Raw genomic sequence first — 23,286 nt, 5'->3', positions numbered from 1 at the left:
AGGCAACTGTGTTCTAGGTAGCTCTGGAAGTCCCACAAGTACCTATTGATAATTTCCCACTGAGGAAGATTTGAGACCATAGTGCAGAAGCCTTTTTACTCAGACATTGCAAGAAGTGTGGGGTTTTTGAGAGGACTGAAAAATTTCAGTAAAGTCCAATTTGTGGAAAATAAATTTCAAGTTCACCTTCTTCCAAATGTCTGATTAATTTTATCTGATACAGAAGTACACCATCAGGCCTTAGCTAACCATTACAACAGTTTGAACAGCTTACATAGGATCTAGTGACCAAGACTCATACCTAGACATTACTTTACAGGTTCTGTGAATAATGAGACATTTAAGAGAGTTTCCTTGCAGCTGATATATCAACAAGCAAGATTTAATTCCTTGAGTTCCCCAAGTTACATTCACAGATTTTACAAGTCAAAAACTTAACTCTGCTGAGTTATTTCTTTCAGTGAGATATTTTTGAAAGTAATGTGCCCTTCATTCAGAGAATAAAGTAGACAACCTCTCTGTTAATTTAAATTTACAATATTCATTTGCTAGGCTATCACTTGTTTTCATTTTTCTAAACAAGCAGCTACTGTTCACTAGCCCGTGCACTTGAACTGCAGATTGTATCTGCATGAAACTCATAATTCAAAGCACAACAGCATGCAAGAACCCATTTGGAAAATGATGCCCATCAGGAAGAGATTCACTTCTCTGCATGAATTTTTGGCAACACTCTGTTCTTCATAATTTGTACTGCAACTACTTTCATTTACTGGCACTACAGGTGTACCTTTGTGTATTCATTTTTAACTGTAGGTGATTAAGGAAAAAAAAAAAAAAAGACATCTATTCTATTTGTCAGATTTCCTAGTGCTTGACTTACAGCTTTTTCAGTCTGAGTCAGCTTTACTAGGGTATTAATGAGAAAACCTAGCATCATCAACCCTAGATCTTGAAATGATTATCAGACTGTCATTTGGATGAAGAATTAATACTGTGATCAACAACTAGATATGACCAAATCAAGTACCATATCTTCACAGCACATAACCTGTATGAAATAAATGCAAAACCACATATATTTTGCAAGAGTAGGACTTCATTATCCAAAAACTTGTCAGTCCTCCTGGTCTCCTTAAAGAAGGTTATTTAGATATTTTGTGCAGGCTGAGTTAGTCACACTTCTTTAGTGCTTTTACTCATGGATTCCATATTTGAAAATAAGAACAAACTTTTCCTTGTGTTTTATTCCAAGAAAAAGAAAAAGAAAAGTAAAACAATATGGAACTAAATAAACACTATTTAAAATAGATTCCTAGTAACTTATTAAAATGATGTCATGGAGGATCAAGAAACCAAATTCAAAAGGCATACCAGGAAATTATCAAGATATTCACAAGCACTGAGCTTATGGTGCTCCACCGTGGAGTGTTTTTCTAGAGACTCCAGGAAAGACAGAGTCTCAGAATGATGAGAAAAACCTTTTTCTGAAGGTTTTCAAAATGCAGGCAAGTATTTAAACTTATTTTGATTCAGTTATTGTGACTGCTTATTATATCTTAATGTATTTTCATTGCAGAAATGTAGAACTCTTGAGACCTACCAGTACTATAAAAAGTGATTATAACCAGATGTATATTAGCAAATGTGAATTGGCACCTGAACTGCATGCTGTCACAGCTACATTGACTAGATATAGTCAGCTGGGGGAAAAAAAAATGTTCTATTAGTTAATAGGCTATGGTTCTACCCATCCCAGCTACTTGTTGCTGAAAATCTTTGTTTATTTAATTCCCTCCTCTCTCGAGAAGGGCACGTATTCCAGGTAAGTGCAATGATGCAAGTCAGAGAAGGAAACCCACAAAAAGAAAGTTGATCTTCAGAGCAATGCAGGATAGATGCAGAGTAGCGGCAAAGACAATTTAGACCTGCATCCAAAATAAGTCTTTTCAAGTTTTATTTGGATGTTTCATTTAAAGCAGAAGCTTCATTGAATCATGTATAATTTGCATGTTCTCTTTCCATCTCATAAATTTTGGTGTTGTTTTTTTTGTGTGTTTGTGTTAGAAAGGAAGTGGTAATTTTAGCAGCAAATCACTTTGGTGGAAATAATGCACTGGAATGAACTTCAAAACAGTGATTTTCTAATACCTTACAAGCATTGCAAGTAGTCATATTTAAGACCAAGTCAGAGGCTGTATGAAGAAAGATTTGAGGGAAATCCTTCTGGATACGTGTGTTTTGACAAAGCCTCGCTAACTGGCTTTGAAGCAGAGCAGCACGCTAGTGCAACCACGCTGGGCTTGGGACCTGAGCTGTCACCTCTGCACAGCACTGCACTGTGCACGCTCCTGTCCTTGGAGAGGCCCAAGGAATTATGAGAAGATGCAGCACCACAGCTTTGGTAGCTTTTCACACAGCCATAGCTATGATTCCTGATGGATCTTTGGGCATGCTTAGACAACCTGACAGCAACAGAGGGTGAGATTTAGTTACCTACCTGCCTTATGATGTCTGGGCTCCAGTGGGCCATTTTAGGCACCCTGCTGTAGCTGTGACATCTGCTCAGGATTGGCAAATCTAACATGGGAGATGCTTTGCCTTTGGAGTGGCAGTTGGAGGAAAACGGTTTATCCCATGGCACCTAAGTCACATTAAAGACCTATGACTGGGTCCTGAAATCCCTTCCGAAGTGTCAAAGTGCTTCAGAGAAGTGACTTGCTTTGAAATATATCTGAGAACTACCAGGAGAATTGGAGAAATAAAATAATTATTAGGACATGCTTTTTATTTTTCAGTTTTGTACTTCTGTCATTATCATAATTCTGGGAAATGACAGCTTTAAGAACATGTTGTTTTGTCCTTTTAAACTTGTCTTCTTAACTGCAAGACAGGTTTTATTTTAAAATATTGGGGAACAGAAAAACAGCATTAATAAAGACTGTCTTACAAAGATTTCTTCTGCCACCTGTCCCTCATTAATCTTGTACTATTCATAGTTACAAAAAATCCATGGAAGATTTGAAAAATTTCGTTGTATGTTTTGGCCGGCAGCCAAGTGGACAAGGCATGCTTGAGCAAGGCACTGAACTTAGGTTTTCTGCTTCATAATTAATTGCTCTAACTACTTGGCTATGGTAAGAAAGGGGATCTGTAGTCCCTGCCACTGAAAGCAGTGTGTCTTGCCCAGTTCTTTACAAAACTGCTGGTAGCAGCCTATTCTTAGGAAGAAATCTGCACTCTGGACTCACCATGAACAAAGCTTAATAATCCTTACCTAGTGTCCAAAATGTGAAGTTAGGTAAACATTTGTGCACAAAGACTTCCCAGATGCGTGGCAATCACAGGTACCCATCTCCTCCCATGACCTCAGGCAGGACCATTCACAGACATCACAGTCTGGTACAGGAGCCTGGGCAGTGAAGGTAATGTGCACTTCTATCTCCCTTTCATATACTTACAATCCCTACTGGACCGGCTCCAAATCCTCAGCAAGGGTCTGTCTTGTTCACATTAAAATGAGTGAAAGTTTTCCCACTGAAGTCAATATAATGAGATTCAGAGTCATCCTCATTAAGTACAATTCCTATAGATTTAAGACCCCATCATTTTATACTGACTGCTTATCAGTCAGTATAAAAAATGGACCTCATTATGGATGAAAAAAAAAAAAACAAGCAAAAACCAAAAAACAGCATTGAGCTTTGCATTTTCAAAGCATGGTTTAAATATGAAACAATTAACTTCAAAGTTTTCACCTGATGCAGTGACAAATCATGATGACAAACATGCTAGTGTTTGTTATGAAACTCACTAATCCAGTCTCCATGCCTTCAAGTCTATAAAAAAGTTTTGAAAGAACCAAAGTGCTACAGTCATAGTTTATAAGGGAACATGAATCATTTATACAAAGAAAAATAATGAAAGGATTTTACTCAGAAAGGTATTTGCCTTTATGTACCTTGATGTTAAAGCACCAGTAAGTTTATACACTGCTAAGAGAAATGAAAGGAATAGGATGGTTTCTGAGGATATAAAAGCTTTTTCTTTTTGTTCTATAGCTGCCAGAAATTTTGTGACTGATATTTTGTAAGAAAAAAAGGAATGAATCTACAATTATCTCCAGATTTTACATTTTTTCGTATTTGATTTTTAGATTATATTTCATGTTTAAAATGTCTTGTCTGCTGCTTTTAATGTTGAAACTTTCAAATTTTTTTATACATGTCCCTGAAATGTCACCTTCTTTAATGCATCTCTGGTCATTCCATGCTTTTCTCAATGTTTTGGAAGTTCAATTAGCAAGAAGTAACTTCAGTGAACTGAGAAAATCAAACTAAGAACTAAGAATGGACACTTTTGAAACCAAAACAAAACTGAGCCAAGACTTTGACTACTTCTTTTCCTAAACTAAGTTAAATCTGTTCACCTATGTGGGAAGATTCCTGATAACTGAAGAAGTCAACTGTCACAGTCGTCTTCAAGAAGAACAACATGTCAGCTTCACCTTAGTTCCTGGGAAGGAGGTGGAGTAAGTCCTCCTGGAAGATGTTTCCAAGCACATGGAAGGCAAGAAGGTGACCTGGGAAAGCCAGAACAAACCATGCCTGACCAACCTGATTGCCTTCTGAGGCATGGCAACAGGAAAGCAGTAGATACCATGCTGACCATTGCAAGGTCTTTGATGTAGTATTTTTATAGCCAAATTGGTGAGACATTGTTTGGATCAGTGGACTGTAAGATATATCGAAGGTCAGATCACTGAGCTCAAAGGATTTTAATCAGCAGTAGAAAATCCAACTCCTTGATAGTTACTAGTGATGTCTTTTAGGAATCAGCACTTGCTCAATGCCTTTTTAAGTCCAAGAACTGCACAGCAGGACAGCATGACCTCTCAGTATGATTGTAGACAGTGTTAAATTAGGTGGAGTGACTGGTATCCTAGAGGGCAAGGCTGCTATTCACAGGCACGTTGATGTTGATGTGCTGGAGATATGAGCTGATAGGAAGCTCACAAAGGTGCTGAATGTTGAGTTTAGCTAAGGGAAATGCAAAGTCTTGCACCTGGGGGTGAATAGTCCTATATATCAGTATGAGCTTGGGGCAACTGGCAAAAAAACACTTGAGGTTCGTGCTGAACAAAAAGTTGACCACACGTGTGTTGTGTGGTGTGTGTGTGTGCAGAGATCATAGAATTGTAGAATATCTTGAGCTGGAAGGGACCCACAAAAATCATTGAGTCCAACTCTCTGCTCCTCACAGGACCCCCTAATAATAAAGCATGTGAGTAAGATAGTCATCCAGACACTACTTGAACTCTGACAGGCTTGGTGCCATGGCCACTTCCCTGGGGAGCCTGTCCCAGTGACGGACGACTGTCTCGGTAAAGAACTTTTTCCTAATGTCTGAACTGAACTTTCCCATTTTCATGTGTCTTATCACTGGTCACCAGAGAGAGGAGATCAGCACCTCCTCCTCTGCTACCCCGTCCTGAGGAAGTTGTAGACAGCCATGAGGTCACCCCTCAGCCTTCTCTTCTCCAGGTTTAACAAACCAGATGAACTTAGCCACTCCTTATAAGTCTTGCCATTGAGACCCTTCACCATGTTGGTCACACTCCTCTGAACACTTGCTAATAGTTTGATGTCTTTGTTATATCGAGGTGCCCAAAACTGCATGCAGTACTTCAGATGGGGCTGCACCAGTGCAGTGTAGAGTGGCACAATCACCTCCTTCAACCAGTCAGCAGTGCTGTGCATTGGTTAGCTATGCTAGATGAAGTCTAACCACATACTGTTAGCAATACCATTAGCCAGTAGGTTGAGGCAAGCAATCCATCACCTAACTTCAGCACTTGTGAGAACTCCATCTGGACAACTTTTTTGCAGTTTGGGGCTCCTCTGTGCAAGAAAAACTTTGGTATACTGAGACAAACGCAGTGAAGGCCACCAACATGTTCAGAGGCTGGAACACCCAACAAATGAGAAGAGGCTGAGGGAGAGACACCTGTTTTCCTGAGAAATAAATTGTTTTGGGGAAACTTATTACAGTTTTTACTAACATACTAAGAAGGTGTAGAGAAGGCAGAGCCAGATTCTACTCAGAGATGCACCGGGATAGGACAAGAGGCCATGGACGCAAGTTGAAACATGGAAATTACAGATGTAGTGGAAAATTTTAAAGGAAACGCTATCTAAATTTTGAAAGAGGTTGCCCAGAGAGGTTGTTGAATTTCTGTCCCTGGTGACATTCAAACTGCAACTGGATGGAACCCTGAGCAATATGATCTAACTGGACATGCTTTGAGTGGGGTATTGGACTAGATGAAGTTCCCTCCAACATAAATTATTCTGTGATTCTGTGTTGCTATGAAGAGAGGGCAGAAAAGTGGAGAGAGCTGGAGAACACCCTTTCCCTGAGAACAGTACTGGTTAGAGTAAACTCTTGGTTAGAGTAAGCTCTTGGGCACAACCCACAGCTATGTGATTGATTTCCCCTACCCTCAGTGTAGGGGAAATCTTTTGACAACTAGGATTCTCTGGTGAACTGGTTACAGTGGTTACAGTGCTTCTCTGCTTCTAGCACTATTTTTATTTCACTTCACTTTGTCTCATTTTCTCTGTGTACATTCATTTTTGCAGCTCCATAAGAACAAATGGGTTTCCCAACATACAGTTTTCAGTTTTAGGTGTCTCTCATTCTCTGTCTTAAAGATCTAAACAAGCTGCAAAGTGGAAAATGGACCTAACAAAGAAAGTCTTACAGACAACAAAATAAGGCAAATGAGAAGAAACGCAGGTATTATTACAGTGACAAGTTCTGAATGGCACCCACAAAAGCAAGCTGACAACCAGAGAGTATTCTTATTCCCAAGAAAAGGAAGGATAATTTTACACTGAAGAGCAGAATAATCTGAAAAAAATAAGGGCTCCTTTAATTTTTTGTTTCAATATGGCTTTAAAAAATGTTACACAGAAACCTGGAGCCTTCTTTGTTCCTTAAATTATAGCTTGTAAAGTCATTATCATGAACATTTTAATCTTCCTAAATAATCATTGTCTTCTTAATATTCCTTTACGTAATAGACCATCAAGATTGAAATTCAAGAGTAAATTTTTTAGCTGTGAACCATTTTCCTGCTGAATGTCATGATCTGCAAACTGTATACACACCATTTTCCTGCTTCTTTCTCTCCAGCAGATGTGTACGTGAACTGTAGTGATCCTTACTTTGCAAATTGTCGTGTTTTTCTACTTGCAAAACCTTTTTTTCTTCAGGCATGTTTTCCAAGAGAACCTGAAAACTGTTTGCAAATTAATAAAATTTGAATTTTTTCACCAAAGAGCTTCAGACATTTTTAGAGTCTCAACGTGACACTAGTCTTGCTCTATGTTGTACAGAAGGAAGTCATATCCCTTCCCATTGTCCCCAAATTGAACAGTATGGTCTGTGTTTAACTAAACTATTTCGTCCAATAAAAAGGGCTTGATTTGCTAGTCTGAATGAGTCCATCATTTCTCTATTAGATTAAGGAATCTTTTATTATATATAACATTTTTCTTCCTGGGGAGGGGGGAGTCAAGTCAGTTTTTCATCTCCTTCACCATTATTTTATATACCATATTACTTGCACTTGTTTTTTTAAATCTCACCCTAAGACACATTTGCTTCAGTCTCCTGAAGATTTTTTGGTCTGTCTTCTCCAGTTCCCCGTTGTATTCAACACAAGAACTGGAGATTTTTTTTTTGTCTTACTCACATTTGATGCCGAGAAGACTGCTTCCATATTCTTACTCATTTCTTCGTATGTTTTGATATGAAGATCACATCAATCCTGTACTCAAATGTTACACAGTGATGTTGCTTTTACTCTCCCTTAAGTCTTTTGAGACATAGAATCATCAAATCATAGAATAGTTTGAGTCGGAAGGAATCTTAAAGATGACTTTGTTCCAATCCCCATGCCATCGGCAGGGACATCTTCCACTAGACCATGTTACTTGAATACCCATCCAGCCTGGCCTTGAACACTTCCAGGGTTGGGGTTGGGGCATCCCCAGTTTCGCTGGACAGCCTGTTCCTGTGCTTCACCACCTTCATAGTAAAGAATATCTTCCTTATATCTAATCTATATATCCTTCAGTTTAAAGCCACCTACCCCTCGTCTTACCACTACATGTCCTTGGAAAAAGTCCCTCCCCAGCTTTCTGTAGGTCCCCCTTAGGTACTGAAAGGATGCTATAAGACCCCCTGAGCCTTCTCTTCTCCAGGCAGAACAACTCCAAGTCTCTCAGCCTGTTCTCACAGGGGAGGTGCTCCAGCACCCTGGTCATCTTCATGGCCCTCCTCTGGACTCACTCCAATAAGTCCCTGCCCTTCTTCTGTTGGGGGCCCCAGAACTGAATGCAGTATTCAAGGTGCAGTCTCACAAAGGTAGAGTAGATGGGGACAATCACCCCCCTTGACCTGATGGTCACACTGCTTTTTGTGGAGCCCAGGGAACGGTTGGCTTTCTGAGCTGCAAGTGCATATTGCTGGATCATGTTGAGTTTCTCATCAATCAACACTCCCAAGTCCTCCTCAGGGCTGCTCTCAATCCATCCCTTGCCCAGCCTGTATTTGTGCTTGGGATTGCCCAAACCCAGGTGGAGGACCTTACACTTGGCCTTGTTGAACTTCATGAGGTTTGCATAGGCCCACTTCTCAAGCTGATCAAGGTCCCTCTAGGTGTCACCCCTTCCCTCCAGCAGGTCAACTCGACCACACAGCCTGGTGTCATCAACAAACTCAGTCCCGCTGTCCATGTTGCCGACAAAGATGTTATACAGCACCAGTCCCAATACTGACACCAGAGGAACGCCACTCATCACTGCTCTCTGCTTGGACATCAAGCCATTGACTGCGATTCTTTGAGTGCGACCGTCCAGAAAATTCCTTATTCATCGAGTAGTCTATCCGTTGAATCCAAGTCCCTCTAATTCAGAGACAAGGATTTTGTCTTGGACACTGTCAAATGCTTTGTACAAGTCTGGGTAGGTGAACTCACTTACTCTTCCCTTATCCTCTAATGTTTCAACCCTGTCATAGATGGCCATCAAATTTGTCAGGCATGATTTGCCCCCAGTAAAGCCATGTTGGCTGTCACAAACCACCTCCTTATTTTCCATGTACCTTAGCATAGTTTCCGGAAGTGTCTGCTTCATGATCTTGCCACATATGGAGGTGAGACTGAGTGGCCTATAGTTCCCTGAGTCTTCCTTTTTATCCCTTTTAAAAATGGGGGTTATGTTTCCCCTTGTCCTGCCAGTGGGAACTTTCTCCTTAAAGGCACAGTCTCAGGATGTATTTATTAGACCAGACATTCTCCTGATCAAATCCATATTTACAATGTAGGTGCCCACACCTCAACTACCACTTACAAGATAAAGTTACAGACATTTCTAAGGCCCTACCACTCTTATCCTGAGGAAGGTGTTTAAAGTAGGCCAGGTGAAAGTATGAGCAGCTGAGGATACTAGCACTGAAGGCATCTAAAATGAGGTGAGCATCACCCATCATGCTTGCTTGCACCCACCTCACTTAGGATCCACCTTGCTACACACTTCTCCACCTTCTTGTGATTAAGTATCTATAGAATATATCTATAATAAATATATAAAAATTTACAATTATTTCCTTAACAGTATACAACACCCACAATATGCATTAGCAGTGATATTACACTTGCTTCTAGATGAAGCATGAAAATTTAAGTGTGAGATGTTTAGCAGTAATATCTGAAGAATCACTGAGTAGCCGAGACTGCCTTCTGTTCCCACCAAATGTCATCAGGTCATTATCACAGGTACCAGATAGCCATCAGTCCCTAGTGCAGTAGTGAATCTACCTTTACCCTTCACAAGAAGGTCTAGAAGACTTACTTTATGTTGTGTGCAATATATTTTGGACATGAAATGTAATCCTTGTATTTTAGAAATGGATATGAACTACTGGCTACATACAATTGTCAGTATACAGCTCCAAATTGAACCTCTCAATGAAGGCCATGTGATCTTTTTCCATGCATTACAAAGGAACATTCAGTCTCATTTCTGATTTATACATTGTTGCTGTGCTCCAGTGCACTCAAACTATGAAACAAGAACCTAGCAATATACAAGCTCCCCATCTCTGTTTAGGCAACAAAAATGCCTGGCTCTGTTTTAAAAGCTGATGGCTCTTTAAATGTTTAACCTAGTGATTGGTGTAAGACACACATCTTCTAAAAGACAGAGGTAAAGAAATCTACAGTAGTAAATTTAGTTCTAGGAGAACAGACTGCATCTTCCCCAGTAAAGTCACTGGGACTTTATGACTTACACTGTTATTTATGTGATAAAAAGGGATAGCAATGGATAGATTAGTCTGAACATTGCTTACATTCCTCTGGTGTTCAAATTGACCTGTGTTCACCTCTGGATCACCACTGAGACTTTATTTTTGTCTGTTAAATCCTCCATTCCTTCCTTCCAGCATGATGCTAATTTATGTGAGCTGCATCGAGTTGATATCATCAGTTGGAGTCAACTCACCTAACTTTTTAAAGTCTCTGGTGTTGATATCCACATGTGACCATTTCTTCTCAGGTTCAGTTTAGGGCCACTGGAACTGGGCTCCTCAGACTTAATTTAAACATCCATGTTAAGATGAAATAAATCAAGCCTGCTTCTTTCTGCTTATGATAAGCCAAGGACATGAAAGTCTACAGTGTAAGTCTGGACAACTGATCAGGTGAGTCCCACACGGCACGTCTGACTGTAATTGGGGTTGACTGAATGGCTTCTGTCAGTTCCCTGCTCTCGATGGTTAACAGGGATGACAGGAAGAAAAACACAGAAGAGGTTGCTTTCCTTTGAAATACTAAATAAATACAGCAGTGAGGCAAAACAAACCAGTACAATCCCATTCTCAGTGGAAAAGTAAAACTCTTGTTAAGTCATAGCAAAAGTCCTCTCAACTACTGAAAACAAAGGCTGTTCAGTTTCAGATTCAATTTAGAGGTAACATTTTCAGCGGTAAGTTTTATTTCAGGTAAAAGTCTGGGCTTGTTTTCTCTTCAGAATTAAAAAAAAAAAAAAAAAGTTTTCAACTGATTTATTTAAATGTTAACATTTAGAATCCAAATGCTCTAACTATGCAAAATGACTTTAATGTATTTCCAAAATGTCTCTGAAAAATGGAACTGTAAAAATGCAGAAGGCAGCAATGTAGCTAAAACAGGCTATTCAAGCGTGAATTATTCAGTTTAGTTCTAGGAGAAAAATATTTGAAAAACAATAGATATCACAGTGTAAAAAGCACACTGCCAGCATTTCCTACTGCATTGTCATTGAATCTTCAAACATTTGGATTGCTCAGACAGGAAAGATAAGTTATGCCATCATGGCATGACGGTGCTCCCATGGCGGCCTCTCCAGTGGACAGAGAATGGGGATGCAGATGGAATCCAGAGGGGGTAACTGTGTGGGTGCAGTGTAGATGGACACACACCTCAGGGTGTGCCTGTGGCCCTGCAGGGGCTTCCTCAGTGGTGTGGAGGTCTGTGGGGTGCTGGGAGCAGTGGGGGTGACATGCAGCCAAAGCAGCCACATCTCTCATGCTCATATGTGTGCATGAGGCCAGAATGTCCTGGGATCAGCTATAGAAGGGTGTTTAGAGTATAGGTGTTTATTAACATTTTGTAACTGTCTAGTTTTGTGGTTTATCTGTTACATTACCAATATTCATTCTGCATATATGGTTCACAGAGTGCGAGTCAATGATCTGTCATTAATGTACCAATAAACTCTTTCAATCCTGATCTAATTCAAACCATGTGAACAGGGCAGTTTTTTCCTGTGGCATCAGAAAGGTCTGCAAGTAAATATTTCAGTATATACTACCATCCCTACAGTGCCTTTCTCAGCTGTCCCAAAATACAAAAAAAAAAAAAAAAACCAAACACATTAGAAGTGCAAACTCTTCAGTCCCACAGAAGTCATTGTCTGCAGAGGGAGACACAGTGGGCTGCAGCTCTGGGAAGTGCAATTAAGCAGAGGCGTATTGACTGAAGGAAGGCAACTCTAATCTACCTTTCTGCCCTGTGCTTCTTCATTGGTTTGCCAGGGAGCAGCCAGGAAAACCCAGCACCGTCCAGATTCCCAAGGACTCTAGGAGGTATCTGTCTTCAGACATACTTGGCGACACCTGAGTGACTCCTTCCACCAGGCCTGGACTGCTACCACAGAGCCTTTATGGCAGCACAAACTGTGGCCTTGTCATCAAAATGATCTGCATCAGCAACTGAAAGTCGCTGACAGCAGCTTTATGGTTTATCAGAAGTGCCTGATTTGGACAATGCATAAATATTTGGGATGGGGAGGACCAAGACACATAGCATTTCTCTTGCCTCTGTACAGCTGCAGCATCCTTCTAGGCAGAATTAGTTACAAGCAGAATTACTCTCAGTAAAGCACCAGCCACTACTTTCACATTATACTTACAATTTTTTACATTCTTTCCTTTCTTCATTTGTTTTGTTCCTGTAATGGATTTTGAAAGAAAAACATAATGTCAGCAGGACTCACCTTGCTCTCCAGGAATCTGTATAATGGACATAAGTGTATAGTCAGCAGCTAGTCCAGAACCTCACAGCTACGTTAACAGGTAACAACCTTTTCTGGGAAATAGTTATGCTATAGCTAATGAAAAAAAGAAATCTGAGGAAATATGGGAAAATTACATCAGGAAAGCAACTCAGTCCTTTATAATTCTGTAATTTGTGGATGAAAAGCCTTTTGTCTTGTCTGGCACTAATCTGGCAGATCTAACTTTAGAGACTATGACAGACCTGCTTAAGAAGACTTGCTTCAAGACACAATGGCCCTCTTATCCAAGTGCAGCCCTGAGAGAAAACTCCAAACTTCCACAGCAGCACAGCACAGTCCCTATATGCACAGTACCTATCAAACAAGCAGGATAATTAGTAACTGACTCCTGCATTTAGTCAACAAAGCAGTTGCTTGCTTCTGTGTCCAGAAGATATTTTTTCATTCTTTTCCCATAAACGTTTTCATGAAAGTAGTTGCAAGAAAAAGGCTGCCCACCTCCTTTCATACATACAGCTATGCTGTTCCCAGCATCCCAGGTCCTGAGGATTTGCATGTTCATTTCCACCAGTCTAGATTTCATTATAACATAATGACACCTATGTTATCTAGGTTTACATGGGACTATCCAGAGTAAACATTGACGGGTTTGACTGTAGTTGCTCCCAGTGGGAAGAGAGGGTGCCAGGTCTGGCAGTACATAGCCTGCACGAGCATGACAAACCAGCTTCTGCTCTGGTGAGAAGCAGCAAACACTGCTGATATCAGTGGTGCAAACTGACCTGACCAGAATCACATTGGTTGATACCGTTGCAGAATATTTGCTTTTGTGGCTGCCCGAGTCTTCTGTTTCAGGTAAATTTTGCAAATGATGAAATCCTGACTTTCAAATCAGAGAGAAGAGAGTGACATTGGGGAAGCTGGTGGAGCTACAGATCTACATTATGGAGAGCAGGACAGGGGCTAGGACCTATGAACTGGAACACCAATGCAAACTGGGGCCCAACTGCAGCTGTTAGGTGCATAAGGGCTATCCAAGAGGTGCAGTGTTTAGTATTCAGATGCTATGCTTCTAAGACACCAGGCTCATCAGGGAGATTAAGCTGTCAAAAAATGTCAATCCAGACAATTAAAAGCTTCCAGTACTGGAGGCCATGAAACAAGAGGTGGGTGCAGATGAGGGAAGAACAGGGAGGAGGAAGACTTCATGATTCCTTCAGGGAAATTATTTTCCATCATCACCTTTTGTATTTTTGCCAGTTTCTGTTTGACAAATGCATGTACAAAAAGCAGAAATTTCAGTGTGTTAATGACAACATTCTTTTGAATGAAGTTAATAATATTAACCTCTTGTGGGCCCTAGTAAAGGCTCTAAATCAATAACTCTTTGTAAGTCTGTAAGGTAAAATAGCTGCATCTGGAGTGGGAGAAAGAGCGTAATGCCTGATACACACAAGAGGAGTCAAAGCACTGCCTCAATTACCACAGCAGCTGTCCAACAAGTGCTTACAAAAGGTTTCCCCTAGAGACACATTTGTAAATTCCTTAAAATGGAGCCTGAGTATCTATTACGAGTCTTATGAAACTGCAGTCTGTGCTGATTTTCCTTACTCCCATGAAGCACCCCATGGTCTGTCAGGTATTACAGTGATGACTTTAAATAGAGGCAAGATGCTACTGAGATACTTCCCCACAGATTCAGAGTGAAAGCTGTTTGCTTTTTCTTAGCATGTAGGTTTTCTTGCCAAAGCATATGTGCTTTTACTATTCTAATGTTGGGTTGGTACTATATTTGATGAACAATTTAGTCTGAATTTTGCTGTTTAATCTGACATTGCTTTTCCGATATTCTCAGAGGCCTGCAGATCCCCTCTGGATGTTTCAGATCCTCCTTGCTGACCTCCCAGGACAGCAGGCTCAACATCATGGTGCAGTTTTCCACAGTATCTTCCTCTCACCCTCTGCTTGCAGCCTTTCCACTCTGTTCAAATAACTTGAATACACCCAGGACCACCTATTCACACCATGGCTGCTTTCCAGCTGGCTGCTTAGGGCAGCACTGGGGACACAGGTTGCCTGGGTTTCAGTCTCAGTGCCCCTGATGAGTTACACATTTTATGCAGAGCTGAAGGGCTTCAGCAGAAGTGGAGAGCATGCTCTTTCCTATACACCATGTTGTCTGAGGGTAAGGCTTTGTTCCTGGGATCTGAGTTCAGAAGAAAGGAAGATTTGTGCTGGGGAGGCTGGAGAGTTTTGGCTAAGCTGAAGTTGTTCTCCTGTTTCCCCCTCCTCCTGGTGAATTATTTAACCTCGTGGGCTGATGAAAATTTCATTGCCTTTCTCTGGTATAATGAACAGTGGGCCTGACTCTGGTCTTACTTTACCAGATTCAAAATTGATAGCTTTTTGTACTTAATTTCAGCCAGTTTTTCTCCACTGATTATGATTAAGACAAGATAATCAATAGAACACGGCTAAAATGCTTATCCAAGAATGGTTGCATCTCTCTGACAAGTTTAGCCATGAAGTAGCTATTGAAGTTATCTGTAAATGCAGTGGTATCCATTGCAAACAATTATGTAGGAAAAAAAACAGCCATCCCTGACTGATGCAGTTTTTCTCCACTGATTATGATCAAGAGAAGATAATCAATAGAACAGGGTTAAAATGCTTATACAAGAATGATTGCATTTCTCTGACAAATTTTGCCATGAAGTAACTCTTGAAGTTATCTGTAAATGCAGTGATATCCATTGCAAACATTTATGTAGGAAAAAAACAAACACCCCTACCTGGGGGCTGGAAATAGTTTGTTATCTATGTGCTTATTTTAAGGCCATACAAAGTGAAGAGCCAGCTTTTCAGTATCAGCTAGTACCCTCCTGCCAGCCTTGGTGCATAGGACACATTGCTGTGCCTTGGCTGCCCCAGACCATGTACCATGGCAGGAAGCAAGACAATGCCCAATGGTACACACATTTTATTTGCTACAAGTTTTGCCTTTTTCTCATGGTATATGTGCAGTTTTTCAGAGTGGTCATTTTATAAGCACTCATTCAGTAGATACGTTCATGCAAGAACATGATTTGCTAACAACAACCCCTCTCTAAAAGTGTTTCAGGGTCTAAGTCAGGTGTCAGTAGTTTTTCCATGGACCTTGTGTGGTTGCCCAAGGTGAGCCAAGAAGCACCTGAAGTGGGTGAGACTGAACCATCTGTTGGCTTCTTCCCTTCTGACTGTGTCCCACCATTCTGCTGGAGAAAGTCTTGGTTTACTTTATCCCAGCTAGGTGAATTCTGAATTACTGTTTTGCTGTGGCACACACTTAACAAACAAACTGGGTAGCACAGAGGGATCTTAAAGCAAATCTTTCCCAAATGGACTTTTTTCTCCAGCATGGTAGCTTGGATAAAGTGCTGTGCAGCCACTGCATTGCTGAGCTGCATGTCCAGCATTAATTATGCCCTGTGAAGGAACTGTATTTCTTAAAACGTTGTTCATGTTTCCAGTCTCAAGGGCCATGTACCTAAGTCATGTGTACACAATTGTATTACAGCTCCTACTGTGACACGTAAATGCCTTTTTTAGGGTCAGACCTTAGGACTTTAAGTGTGATTGACTTACAGAGGTACTTATGATCCAAATAGACTATTGAAAGTTTTAAAACAAGACTTAGGAGCTTCAGTGATTTAGACCCTCTTGAAAATGTTACCATTAAATGTCTCTTCTAAAGTCAACAGAAGTTGCCAAACTGATGTAGGTCGAAAATCAGACCAGAAACACAAGCATTCAGTGGATCCTTGTTTTGTATTCTCTCCCTTGTACTAATCTACATTTTACTGCCCTAAGATCAAAAATAGCAAGGAAAACTTACTTGTGGCGGTTTTTTCTATATATACCACAATGGCACTCATTGGATATTTTTCTCTTCATCAGCTTCTCAAAGCTTTACTTGAATGTTGAGTGTGAACTCAGGCAGTTAAACTCTCCTCACTGACTTCTTATAGGCAAGTTGGTGTTGCCAGGCACAGTAAAAATTAGAGTTTTCACTGCAAAGAAATATCTTTACTACAACATCACTCTGTCAGCTTAGGTGCAGTTCCACTTGAAATACCAGAGTTAATTTTAATGGGCATCAGGTGCCTCTTAAATTTTTATTTAGGAAAGAAAAGCACAGCAAAAAGTCATAATCAGCAAGCAGCCCTCAGAGAGAGTGAAGGAAATCCACAGACCTGGGCTGGCAGTCTGAACCTTTTGCATTGCATGTTGCTGGCCAGTCACAGTGACTGAACATTTTTGTCTCCTGATGAAGAAAACCTTCAAACCTTCTCTTCAAATGTGCAAGTGCTGCAGCCTTCTGTCCAGACTAGAGCTGTATATGTGCGATTGTCCATATCTCCGCAGCTTGTGAAAAATGAGGCTTTTTTCATGATCAGGTCCCAGGAAGCATACAGGAACTGGAAGGAACACATATATATCTTTATAAGGAGCTACATTTCCTAACCCTCGAATTTCCAAGCTTGGTGTACAGTAAAGCTGTGTGGCCAGAACTGGCTCTGCTGTGAGGTTAAAGCACGCAGGTTTTGCTCACTGTCTTGCATTAATGAACAGGCATTAATTTTACTGAAGAAAGTATTAGTGGTACTTAGAGATCTCATGGGAGCAGTCATGTACTGTTCTTGGCAGAATTCCTTCGTCATCTGGTTAATAACTCTAGTTTCCTATACTGTTGACCCAAAGATATCTTTGAGGGGAGATGGACGATAAAATTAATTTTTCTTCTAATCTTTGATTAAACATGACAGTTACTTATTTGGACTGATACACGTATTATAAGACCTGTTTCAAGGCAAAAGGATGGATTATCTTTAAGTTACAAAGCCTTTTCCTTATGTGTTCATGGTGAAACAAATTTCTCATTGTGGGAAGTGGTTACCACAGGTTCTTACTCTAAAATGAATGCTAGCTTCAGGACCGAGTTAAATCAATAAACTGCTTTGTCAAAGAATTAAATCAGAATTAATCCTCATAAGCATTATTAGTTTTCTGGAGTTAATATAACCTAGGGTAAGAACTTCACAAAGTTACATGACAGTAGGACCACTGTCTTCTATGTAAGAGTCTTCATTTTGAGATTGCCAGTTGCTAAGTTTGAAAGTGATGTGAATTCGACTCTGCCTGAATCAGAAACAAAAGCAATAGCCACTGGACAAAAATTTTTTATGGGTTCTAAATCTGTAAAGTGTTCTTCAGATAGTAAAAAAACCTTTGTAACTAGGATCATTTTACTTCTCTATATAGACAAAAAATTGCTACAAATCTGGAATACTAAGAAGAGTGTGGTGCACAAACTCAATAGTAGCAGTCCCATCTGTTCCCCAGAGCTTACCCTGAAAATTCATGTTACCTGAAGTGACTGAGTGCAGAGATCTGGGTGATTATGATCTTGCCTTTGTTGTGTTGGAAGAAGTGACTGAATGCAGAAACCTTTACTTTGAATAAGACAGACAGTGTTGGCCTGTCAGACACACCCATCCAATAAATGTGTCATAGGGAAGAGTTATAAAGGCTCTTCTTCTTTGGGAATTGTTGACTAATTATTATTTTTTGGTCTGAAATACTGAATTTATTAAATTTATACCCTTTTTCTTTGCAAGATGGAGGACAATAGAAAGGATGCCATAAAAAGTCTACCATGTTATAATTTAAGAGATTTCTGATTAGCTGTTGAAGGCTCAGGCCTACAAATGTAAATTCTTGATTATAGAACTTGCAGTGCAGAAAAAACCTGACAGATTTGAAGTAACATAAATGACCAATAGGATTTTAATAACACTCCAACATCCTCTTTGCTTAGCATTAAGGATTAGTCACTCTCCATTTAATGTTGATTCAGCTTCCATAAGTCAACACTTATGTGAGCCACCTAAACATTCAGGATCAATCCTTCCCAAATATCCAAATCTTTCCAAAATGAAAATGAAACAACTCTCAAAAAAGTCCAGGATTTCTGCAAGAAGTATGATTAAAATCTTCTATTAAGATTACATTAATAAATGTATTAATATTTGTGAACTTAAATAAATGTCTAGAAAAATGGAGTTCCTTTCCAAAAATATTGTAATAATTTGCAAAAGTGTACTTTCCTGTTTTATTTGAGAAACAAACTTTCTGATTTTACTTCACAACTGTGTTCTCCTGCGCTACTCAATATAATACTTGCTGACTGAAAAGATCCACATGAAATATTTTGTGTTATATTTATTAGGCCTTTTCACTGCATTTTCTTACAGATGAGATGAGATTGGAATAAACAATTTGTGTCGATTAAAACTAGGGATAAGAACATGCCGAAATGATAAAATGGCTTGCTGATAATTTCTTAAAACATGTCTCATTTTTGGTTACAATTCATTGGCTAACACATCCTGAGATAAACGCACAGTATTCTTAAAGTTGTCAGAAGAGTCTATGTGAGAAAACATTGATACAGGTGTAGATATGATTCATGTCATGTTTCATTTAAATCCTATTATATTATCTGGTTCTAGTTCATGTAACTGTTGTAGGTTTTTTGAAAGCAAAACAATAAATAATGATTAACAACACACTTTTTTGGATGAACTGTGTATTAACTGTAACAATTTACAACCTAGAAAGATTTGAGGAAACAAACTAGGGCTTGGCAAATACTCAGCAGATGAAAGGCCAGGTGAATGAAATTAGGTAGCTGCATTTGTTAAAAAGTTTAAACTACATATTTTAATATATATGATCAATTCTTGCAACAAAACTGGAATGTAGAAGACAGCTTCTGAAAAGCAGAAGTATTTCAGACATAGGGAAAATACATGTGCAAATACAGATGCTTTACGTGGTCTCATTCACATGGCTGAGCAACTTCTGCCAATGGTAGCTGGTTGAATTCCAGAACTGGCCATTACCCTGAGGCAAGAGCCTGAGCACAACAGCATTTTCTGCTGTAGCACCTCTGGGCACACACTTGTCCCCAGAACAGCTAGTCTTCTGAGGGAACACCTGTTGTAGTTTGTTCTTTTTATAACAATATAGAAGGGGACATGTGACCAGAGTTAGAATCTGTGTCACAGCAAAGCACAGTAAAGGTCTGCCTACCTGCTGTCTTATTTCCACCTTGGTCAGTGGAAAATACTTCAGATGGAAATAAAATGGGACTATTTTCCTGTTATTTAAGCCCAGTTTTCAGCAAGAAGCAGTATAGGGAGAGAACATGCAGCAAGAGCTCCCAGAGTACAATCTATTAGTCTTTATACAAGTTCTTCTACGGATCATAGCATTTCAATAGAGAAAGAATTCAGAAAAGGGGCAAAATATGCTGTTGCTCCCTCTTCAGATGCCATACATTTTCCGTAAAACCTCTTCCCTCCCAGCATTTCCTTGAAACTCTGTTAACTAGAGCAGTGTTGAATATTTCTCTTCTTCTGTATTCTGCTCTTTGTTTTGCTGATCAGCCTTCTCAGTGCTTGCACTCCACTTAAGAGGACACAGGGCACCTTGGGCCATAGTTTTAAAAGCAACATGGAAAAGCCTAATGATACCCATTGAAATGAGAAGGACAGTACCAACTGTTATGTTTTATTTACTTCTAATGAATATATTTCATCACACATTTCTATCAAGAAGGGGGCAATCATAGCAACAGAGCCTGCTTAAATCTGTTGTGAGTGTATTTTACATCAGAGACGTGACTGAAAATATTTTTTAAAATTAACATTAGCCAGAGCATTTACTTATGTTCAGAACCTTGCTCCAAGAATAAATAGCAACTGGGAGGAGAACAGCTTCTGCTCCTGAGACTGTGGCAAGGAAACAAATGTTCACTGCAAGAAGTCAGGCCATCTCACTGCACTTACTGCTTGCTTCCTTTCAGTCACACAGAGTTTTGTGATGCCCCTCAAATAATGTTATCAACACCAAAGCAAACAAACGCAATTTCGTTATCTGATAATTATGGCCTTTCTCATTCCCTGCTGTGTGTGCTTCTAAATAACCAGTGTTATTGACATCACCAACTACCAGTACATGTTGTATTACTTGCATACCACATGAAACAGAGCTGGTAAAAATGTTCCCAAAAACTAGAAGGCTATTCACTGTCAATAAACAACATACTTTAATGGATTTCTTAACAACGTCATTTACTTTAAGCATACACCCCTAAGGGATGTGCTCTGTATTGTCAGGCAAACAGCAAATAAGGGCAGCTATTGATCCCCACTCTGTTGGGGGCTGAATTACAACACACAAGAATAACTATATCAAAATGATATTTGCACTCAACATGCTTATAGTGCTAGATGTTTCCATTACAAATGAAATGTTCCTTCTGTTCTCCCAGTGAGATTCACGTCTAAAAGTGTGATTTACTGAAGGAATTTCAAGCAAAAATTGCTAAAAGCAAGTCAAATCTCCAGCTTCGAGGTTATAGAAATATGTTGAAACTTCAATACCTGCTGGAGAATAGAAACTTAAGTGAACCCCAAAGCTAGGCGAAAGCATTTAGTCAGACTAGTTTTAGGGAAAATACAGAAACTAGGCCTTGAAAAGCTTTTAAGAGGCCAGCCAGTTCTAAAAAAAATTCCCATTCTGAAGTATGCTTAGTTCCAGGGCATGACCATTTGTGTGATGACAAAGTTTCTCTTAACGCTTCACATAATTTTCCATCTAGTATTTGCATTTTCATCTGTTTCTTATTCAACCACGTGGACATGGAGGACTTCTAATTACCTTCTTTTTCTGCAGGTATTCATTTATATGTTTGAAGAATACCACTTTTCTGAATTAATAAATGCCATTCTCACAATCCTTCCGCATGCAACAAGTTTTCTAGACATCTGATCATTTATGTTTCTCTGCTGAGCATATTTTCCCTCCCCTTCATATTTCTTGAAGTTGTTGACTGAAGTAGATACAATACCCTACTGAGCTCTGACTAGGGTGAAAGCTTTGACTTACTACTGTACCTTAGAGTCAGAAACTCCTGTCAGTGCAACAGCTGAGGCTCTGTGTGCACCAACAGGCTGTGTAACCTCTTCCCCCTCCTTGGGGTCTGGCGGCACGACCTCAGGCCAGTTTTGCTATGGCTTGGCTGAGTAACCTGGGATCACATTGCTGAGAAAGAGCTGAGGCAGGAAGAACTGGGTGAAGTTTCATCAGGGGATTCCCTTTCCTCAGAACTGCATTTCAGCTCATGCCCTCTCTCCTTGTCCTTGCCTGCTCTGTTGCTGTAGGTATGACTACATGTGGATGTGCATCTTACTCACCCTGACTTTAAGACTTGAGTTCCAGGCTGGACCTCAGCCTTGCCCTGACACTGTGGCCATGCTGAGTAGCCACATGGCTCTGGGTTTACACCAGTCACCAGCTCTGGGCTTGTTCCCTTGCTGGGTCCTAAAGGACAGTTCCTGGTTTTTGAGAGCACAGCCCTGTGGCCTCACAGACACCCTGGGTGCCCTGGCCTTGTCAGGGCAACTAGCCCTTGCTGCACCCTGTCAGTGACTCAGGTCATTATTAACTCATGGACCTCTTTTAAAGACAATCAATATCTATATATATGGTGTATGCTGTAGTTGGCTGTTCCAGTAGCAACACTTTTCCCACTGTTGAACTGCCTGAATTCAAGATACACAAGCTGATGTTTCTTCCCACTGTAACAGAAGAAAATTACACAGATTTTCAGAGTGTTGTTTTTAGGGAAAGTTGCTGTTATCTACTACCCAGGCATGAAATAGTCTTCAATTAAATAAAATATTCATTTCAGCAAGTTGATGTTTTTTGCTATATGCTTAATGAGAGAGTATTACTCATGTCTAACCAGTGATGCTTACTGGCTCTGCCTTGTTTTCCGGGCTCATTCATAGGTGTCAACAATGTTAAGCCTCATTTCCAATATTTCTTAAAATAGCCTTAGTTGTTTGAGCGCTATTTTTTATTTAAGTTTCCACTGTCTTTTTGCATTAATGCTATCAAATCATGATGAAAATAATCACAAATTAACTTTATGTAAGTTCAAAACCAAGAATTGTGAATACATCACTTGTCTTCTCACAAGTGGATTATTTTTTTCACAAGTACTTGAAAAAATCCTGTACAATACAATTCATTTTAAAGCTCTGTTCATGTTTCCATTCTTGCCAAGTAGAAATTCTGACTAGGGTAGAAAGCAGATTAAAAAAGAAATATGAAGGAGACCACAGCCAACATCTACCTTGGTTTCTTTTATATTTGCATTTTCTGAGCCAGTGCCAGGGCCTTGAGTGTCGTCACAGATGTCACTACCCCTGCCAGCTTCCCCAGGGCCCCCCTACCCTGCCCAGGGCCTAGGACCCCATGTCAGCCCCCTGGGGATGTCAGCCCCTGCAGCAATGCCACAGCTCCCACCAGCCCTGTCCTGTCCAGCCATGGGGCCTGCCTAGCCAGGGTGGGACAGGTCCTGGCTGCCACATGTTCAGGAAGTTGAATTCTCTCCTTGCACATTTTGTTGGTTTCAAACTTGGCCATTTCTTCAATTTATATTTTTTCCTATTAACAATGGGTATTGGACAGACATTTCTGCTGCCCTCATCAGCTTTGTCCCAGCCCTTGGGGTCAGGGAGAAGCCATTGTTCAGCCTTTTCAAGCC

The sequence above is a fragment of the Patagioenas fasciata genome, chromosome 1 (assembly GCF_037038585.1).
Source record: "Patagioenas fasciata isolate bPatFas1 chromosome 1, bPatFas1.hap1, whole genome shotgun sequence".
Lineage (NCBI taxonomy): Eukaryota > Metazoa > Chordata > Aves > Columbiformes > Columbidae > Patagioenas > Patagioenas fasciata.
Note: the sequence above shows the minus strand (reverse complement) of the source record.